The sequence below is a fragment of the Cannabis sativa genome, chromosome 8 (assembly GCF_029168945.1).
Source record: "Cannabis sativa cultivar Pink pepper isolate KNU-18-1 chromosome 8, ASM2916894v1, whole genome shotgun sequence".
NCBI classification, from domain to species: domain Eukaryota; kingdom Viridiplantae; phylum Streptophyta; class Magnoliopsida; order Rosales; family Cannabaceae; genus Cannabis; species Cannabis sativa.
The window spans coordinates 39,347,055-39,355,536 of NC_083608.1; positions in this window are offsets into that span (position 1 = coordinate 39,347,055).

Here is an 8,482-nt window from a genome sequence, read left to right on the forward strand (position 1 = left end):
TCAACACGCGACCGACCATGTCGTTTATCTAGACTCGATGTTCAGAATCTTATGCCAATATAAGATGCCACTCAACCTGCTCAAATGCATCTTTAGTGTAGGTTTTGAGAAGTTTCTTGGCTTCATGGTGAACTAGCAAGGAATCAAAGCCAATCCTGCAAAAATTAAAGCCTTAGCAGAGATGCGATCTCCTACTAATCCCAAAGAAGTTCAAAGCCTCACTAGTAAGGTCGCTGCTTTGAATCGTTTTGTTTCATGATCTTCTGATAAGTGTACATAATTTTTTTAGATTTTAAAAGGCATAAGAAATTCTAATGGACTGAAAAATGTGGAAAAGCTTTTTAGGCTCTAAAAATACAACTGGGGCGACCCCTAATACTCTTCAAGCCGTTGCCTAGAGAAGTATTGTCAATCTACAGTGTTGACTATGCGATTAGCTCAGTGCTCATTCGCGAAGACCAAGGTAGACAATATCCCGTCTATTACATGAGTAAATGCTTGCCAGAAGTGGAATCTCATTATCCACAAATGGAGCAACTGGGACCATTCTTTGCAATAGTCGTTGCTTTCAAAAAGTTGTGACCTTATTTTTAGGCCCATATAATAGAGGTATTAACTTATTATCCTCTTCGACAAGTCTTAGCCAAGCTCGATACACCTGGACACCTTCTTAAATGGTCAATTGAGCTCATCCAATTTGATATCCGGTACAACCCGCAATCCGTAATTAAAGGCCAAGCCCTTGTTGACTTTATTCTTAAATTTCCTCATGAACATGTAGCAACCATAACAGAAGAGCGACTCGACCCACATGCTCTAAAAGGTGCGGGTTAGACACTATATGTTGACGCAGCCTCAAACAGTGAAAAATTAAGAGGAGAAATCATGTTAATCCGTCCAAACAAGTTCAAAGTTCACACGACTTTAAGGTTAGGATTTAATGCTTCTAATAATGAGGTCGAGTATGAAGCCTTAATCCCAGGTTTGAAGCTTGTGCTTGAAATGAAAGTCGAGTATCTTGAAGCATTCAACGATTCAAAAATCATTGTTTGTCAAATCAATGGAGAGTACCTTGCACGAGGTGGTTGCCTTACCAAATAAAACTCGCCTACACTTGTGAGTTGTTATCTAAATCTAAGAAAATTATTGTTAGTCGAATACCCTTTGCTTACAACTCCCATGTAGATTCCTTGGCCTGACTACCCTCGACTTGAGAAGCTAAATTACTTGATGCAATTCTCGTTGACATACTCGATAAACCCACCATTGATTGAGATAAAGTTATGCAAATAAATGTTGACGGTCAAGTCACCTGGATGACTCCAATCACCACTTATCTGAAAACTGACAAACTTCCTGAAGACAAGGCCAAAGCCAAAAAATTGCGATATCGAGCGGCTCGATACGTTATTTATGATGAAAAACTCTACCGTCAAAGTTTTAATCAACCACTCTTAAAATTCATTAATGGAGACGAATGCAACTACATCCTCCGAGATGTACATGGAAGAATATGCGGTAACCATATTGGTGGAAAATACTTGGCCCTAACATTATGCAACAAAGGGTACTATTGGCTGACACTTCATGTATACGCAATCATTTTTGCCAAGACATGCGACAAGTGTTAGCGTATCGCTACATATGTTCATAGCCCACCGAGTAATTTGAATTCCATCACCAGTCCATGGCCATTTATAGTTTGGGACATATATTTACTTTGTGAGTTGCCCAAAGGCAAGGGAGGAGTAAAATACGCCATTGTTGCAGTTGATTCCTTCACCAAATGGGCCAAAGCAGAAGCACTCGCTACCATCACTGCTGCCAAACTCTGTGAGTTTGTGTTTCGAGCTATAATATGCAGGTTTGACATACCTTATAAATTAATTTCTAACAATATTAAATAGTTTAAGTGTAAAGAAATGTGATCTCTGTGTGATGAATTATGGATACAAATAGCTTTTTCTGCAGTTGCTTATCCCCAAAGCAACAGGAAAACCGAGCAGTCAACAAAATACTTAAACATACCATTAATGGAAAGCTTGAAGAGAAAAAAGGTGTCCAGCCAAAATAACTGCCATAATTATTATGGTCGTACAACATAACTCATCGATCAATAACTGATGAGACCCCCTTCTTGCTATCTTATGGGTAGAAGCCATGGTCCTGGTTGAGATAGGTGCAAGATCCCTTTGTCCTGAAATTTCAACATCGATGACAACGAACTAGGGCAACGTCTTAGCTTTGACTTACTAGAAGAAAAAAAAAGATCAAGCTCATGTCAAAGTCGTAGTCTATCAACAACGCCCAATGTGTTATTTTAACTCAAAAGTTAAGGAGAGAAGTCTGTGAGTTAGAGAATTAGTACTCCAGAAAGTCATGCCCAATACTCGCAACCCAACACATGGGATTTTTGGCAATAACTGGGAGGGTTCATACCTAATTACTGAGAAAATAGGTGCTGCGACTTATTGCCTTTTTGATCTCAATGATTCAGTTTTCGACAGAGCATGGAACGTTGAACATCTGAAATTTTACTATCAGTAGTACTCTCATGTATATATTTATGGGTCGAACTGATCTAGGCTTTGCTAGAGTTATGTACAATAAAGCCCATCAATGGGGTAAAATACATTATTTTAATATTAAAATTTGAACTATTGTGTTGGGTAGGAGAGGCCCAATGCCAAGATATAATCTGCCATATGATATAATATTGTTGACAATGACAGGCTGGGGGTGAGTCGTTATTGGGGAAAAGAATGACAAAGTAGTGAGTTTCCAAAAAAGAAAAAATGTGATTTTCTTTTTGCCATGAGCCTTTCTCAAGTCTAGCTAGCAGAGGGGACAACATGCTAGATTTTTTGGGATTGTGTCAGAAGTGTAAGCATGTCGGAATTATTTTACCAGGATCTAGATTTACTACCAAGTATGTTTTATTAACATCCTAATATGAATTCTAAAACAATGAAATTAAACACATATAAAGTTTAGAAAACTTTACATTGGGTGCAGCGGAATATAATGACTCCTTCCATTCAGATCTCTAGCCCTTGATTCCTTTCTGTAGCAGAGCATAATTAAGATCTGAATCTGGATCTCTTTCTCTCATTCTTTGATGCTGATTTTCTACAGTCTTACATACTATGATTGAGGTACCACTTGATGTGTGTGGGCACTACTCATTCACTCAAGTGTTTCGAAATTTAGAGAGAAGAAAAGAGAGAGAGGGGCGTGTAGCTTTTTTTGAAAGAAACCAATGTTCAAAGTTGTGAGTTTCCTGAAGCCAACACTTTCTATTTATAGAATGCCCTCTAGGTTTAGGTTAGAATTGTATGACATTAAAATAATGAAAAAATAAAATGGTAATTTCTTGTGCATGTGGCCGGCCATACAAAGGGAATTGGGCCTCACTTTGCAACTTTCCCATTTTGTTATTTTTCATTCCCAATTTCTCAAAAATGCCAATTTTCTAATTTAACCATTCAAATGCCAATTCTAATTATTTAATAACTTAAGAATAATTATTAATATTGTCATTTAATATATTTATTAATTTAGACATATAAAATATCTTAATTAATTAATAAACCTAGAATCTCTTTTCTTTATAATTTTGCCCTTGCTTAGTGAAAATTCATAAAGTAGACATAGTCTAACTTTAGAATTATAATTGATTAATCAAAATCAATTAACTGAGTCTTACAAGCAGTATGGTCTCAACTAGTATGGGGACCATGGGTCTATATAACCGAGCTTCCAATAAGCCGAACCGAATTTACCAAGTACATTCCCTAACTTATTAATTCCTTATTGAATCCACACTTAGAACTTGGAATTGCACTCTCAGTCATATAAAACGCTCTATATGTTCCATGATATAGACACGTCATTAGTTATCCATTGTTATAATCCTAATGTGATCAATGACCCTCAAATAGATGATCTACATTGAAAAGGCACTAAGTTACCGTTACACCTTCAATGTATTTTATCCTTAAAACACTTAGCTCCGTATAAATGATATTTCAGCAAAGTGAAATGAAATCTCCACCATTTATCTCTGTTTAGCCAAGCTCGAAGGATATCATCGTTTCACTTCTAAATTCCTATAGAAGTTATAGATTCCATATTTATGGTAGCGCTCCCACTCAATTATACTATCATGTTCCCAAAATCTACGTATCACCCCGACCCAAAAGTAGGCTTAACTAACAAATCAAAGAACATGTATAGTACTATTGAGATCGAACCTAACCATATCAGGATTAAGGTCATTTGATCTAGGATCAACAGGTGATATTGAATTGAATAGATATTACAGTAAGTTTGAATATATCTAATCAAAGTTCAATATCGGTCCCTTCGGATGTATACTCCATACATCCGATACTGGTAAACTTTTCCAATGTCCTGGAAAGGACATAACACTTTTCCAAGGTGTAAGAATACCTATCGCTGATTATACCATGTCAGTCTAAATCCAGTGTTCTGACAAATCAGGGAATAAACTTTCGAACATATAATTAAGATTATATTCCACTGTGCTGACAACACTATAATTTTTAACAAATTCATATGTTCTGGACTTAAATAGAATTCATACATTATATATATAATCATGAAATAAATCATGTGAACCATGCAAAATAAAATGTTATTTCTGATCTTTATTAATAAGTAAATTTGATTATATTGAAATGAGTTTTATTTAGAGCACAAAACCCAACAAAGCAATATCTGAACGGTTAGACCACTCTGGATAACTCTTTTATCTTCTGCTCTCGGACGACCCCCAGGGGCATCTATATTGGATTCCCAATTTTACTTATGTCCTTAGTATTTAATTAGAGTTGAATTATCCATCAAAAAACTCGAAAGATCCAAATCATCTCTAGACATATTGTCCGGATTCATGTCTATTCGGAAGATGGGTCGTCTTGTCCATTCACTTGGGCCAGTTGATGGATCAAGTACTCTAGTGGGCCTTCGCGAGGGGTCACATATCACCTCTTTAGAAATGCGGGTAATAATAGTATTTAGTTACCACATATATTAACATTCTGAAACTATTTCTAGTAACATATATTTTAAGTTTCAAGATAAAAAAATATACATGAAATCTTTATTAAAATTAAAATTAAAAAATTAATTATTCAAAATATATATAAATATAAAACTAAAATAAATTATTAAAATTAACAAAAAGTACGTAATGTGAAAGAAAATTTTTATTGAAGGTTTTTTTTTTTTTTTTTTAAATATTGAGGGGCATGTATAATTTATTGGGTTGTAAAGATATTGCCTCTTTAATTTCTAACCCTGGAAAAATATAAAAAAGCAAACAAATATTATGAACTAATAAAAAAAAGCAATGGGAACGTAATTATAAGTCGCTTATTGTAAGTTCCGGTTAGATAACTCATTCTTTGCAGAAAGGTGTGGTATATAGCTTTTGGTTGCACATGATCATTATTATTATTATTATTATTATTATTATTATTATTATTATTATTATCTTTTATGTAATGATCAATATTATTAAGTTGAGGATAATTTATGACGTAAATATTTAAATTTAATTTTTGAGTTAAATTTTGTACAGTAATAATACTTAAGTTATATTTATAAAATTTCTGTAAATATTAATTTACAATTAAGCGTCAAGTTAATATTCAAGTGTTATTTTTTATTAATATATTTTAATAAATTTTTAAATAAAAATTAATAATCTAAATCAATCACGAATTATTATATGACTATTGACTTGATATTTAAGTGACGTTTGGTTGAGAGGAATGAAAATATAAGAATAAAAAGGGGAATGAAAAAAAGAATAGGAATGGAGTAAAATTTAAAATGCGTACAAAAATTGATAAAAAAATTATTAAATTTTTTCTCATCATGCATTAGAATGGTCTTTCCTTCCATTTCTAAATAAAATAATCATGTTGGATTAAAATTCTCAATACAGGCTCATATGAATATTAGTGTCTTGCTATTTGAAGTTTGGCCCAAAATAAAGTGATCATTTTAGTAATTATGGGTTATTAGGTATTAAAGTGTCATGCACTAAATGTGTAGATACCCTAAGCAATATATCTAATTTATTGAGGGACTAAATTAGAAATACTTAAAATTAATAACCTAGCTATGAGGTTATAAATTGGTAGTGGTCCCCAAGAAACATGAGCCAATTTCTATTCTCATCTTTCGCCATCAAGAGGAAAAATTAAAAAACCTCAAGTCTTGTTTTCTAGGAAGATTATTACCCAAAATCAACACAAAGATCATCTCTACAAGATGGATTAAGATCGTCACTATCTATGAATTAAGGTATGCTTCCGCTATTTGGCTTTTTCTCTTTGAATCAACAAATGTATTCTTTAGATCTATGTTTTTCATACTTATAATAATATATAATATGTTTATCTATAGAATTAAATCATGATATTTCATATTTAATGAGTGATAAAGAATTCTAACAAGTCATTCCATTAGAATGACATTATTCTAATACTTTAATATACAACCAAACAAAGAAATGAGATGAAAATTATTTCTTTTTAATTCTATTCCATTTCATTACCTCTAACCAAACGACATCTTAATATTCATGTACATGTAGCAGTTTCATAAATATATTTAAATATTAGAGGAATTATTTCATATACTATTTTTTTTTTTTTTAAATTTATGGTTTGGGTTTCTAAAATGGTTGCAGCAGTAGTTGCAATAAGAGTTTCTATACGATTTTTTGTTACAATTTAAGTTGTAGTGCTAGTTGCAATAGGGATTTCTATGTAGAATTTCGTAAAAATGCAAAAAAAAAAAAATTTAAGTATAAAAATGAAAAAATCCTTAATTATTATTATTATTATTATTTAAAATTAAACTAAAATATTTAGGTGAAATTTTTTCTTTAATTATCAACTTTTTGCAAACGAATCTTTTATTATTATTGTTATTATTATTATTATTATTTTTTTTAAAACGAATCTTTTACTATTTGAAAACCATCACTATATATATGATCAAAGTCACCCACCGTTTTTGTACATATGTATGAATATAATAAGCACGTGATAATATTTAACATCATGTACATCATCATTATATTTATATAATTTTTATGTTTTATTGTTTCGGCTAAAAGGTATATAACGAATCTCCATTCAGGAAAAAAAAAAAAAGGATAAGTACTCATCAAATATCTTTCTAAAAGCAAGATAACACATGAAATTAATAGTTGGGATAGAAATTGAATAGGTAATAATGGAGTGCACCTCCAAACTCCATCCTCACTATTTATGTCCTTCATTCCGATGTTCCCGCCGCTTAATTTCTAACGGGTTTAGAATAGAAAAATTCTTATTAAATATAAAAATTCATTAATATAATTCAAAATAAAAATAAAATAGTTCTTGAATATAAAATAAATATTTTTCTTAAATATATTATTTGTACTTCATATTTTATAAATTGTAAAAAATAAATGAGCCAGAAACGTAACCGACCAACATATATATATGTATATATTGATGTTAAGTTTGTTGTTGGCAGTGAGAACTCGTCAACTAATATTTACTAAAATATTAGTTAGAAAATCACTCAACTTATAAATTAGAGCTAAGATGAAGAGAAAGATTTAATATAACTTCAAATGGCTATCTCCAAGTAGAGAGAAAAAATGAAAATTTTTTAATGCTCTCCATGTAGTGATACAAGAATGAGTTTCCAACACCCTCTCACATGTGAGAGAGGGGTATTTATAGGCTCTAATGGCCTAAGATACATGGTGGTCCCGAGGGGACAATGTGTTATTTTCAAGCTGCAAGTTGCAGGTGCAGGATGTGGTCTTGCACCTTGTACTCTTGTCTGGTGTTAGGTGGTCCCGGGCTGCAAGGGTATTGACTACAACGTACCCTTGGTCAAGTCTTCAGACCTTCCAGGTGCGGTGTCTCCACTCCTTGTACCTTATTTTCTTCAAAAAGTGAAAAAGGCATGGCCATACTCTCCTCGAGTGCTTAATCCGTCCTTGTGTTCGTACACTTGTCGCTTCACTCTCTTCTTTCTTGGGAAGGTTCCACCAAGTTCTGAAATGTCATGACCGAATTACTTTGCAAGAGGCTTGGTTGAGTGATTTTGTAGGAGGCCTGGCCGAGTGACTTTCCAGGAGGCTTGGTCGAGTGACCTTGCAGGAGGCCTTGCCTAGTGACTTTATAGGAGGCCTGGCTGAGTCACTTTCCAAGAGGCCTGGCCGAGTGACTTCCTAGGAGGCCTAGCCGAGTGACTACCCAGGAGGCCTGACCGAGTGAATTTCTAGGAGGCCTGACCGAGTGACTTTTCAGGAGACTTGGCCAAGTGACCTTGCAGGAGGCCTGATCGAGTGACTTTCTAGGAGGCCTGACCGAGTGACTTTCTAGGAGGCTTGGCCGAGTGACTTTTTAGGAGGCTTGGCTGAGTGACTTCCCAGGAGGCC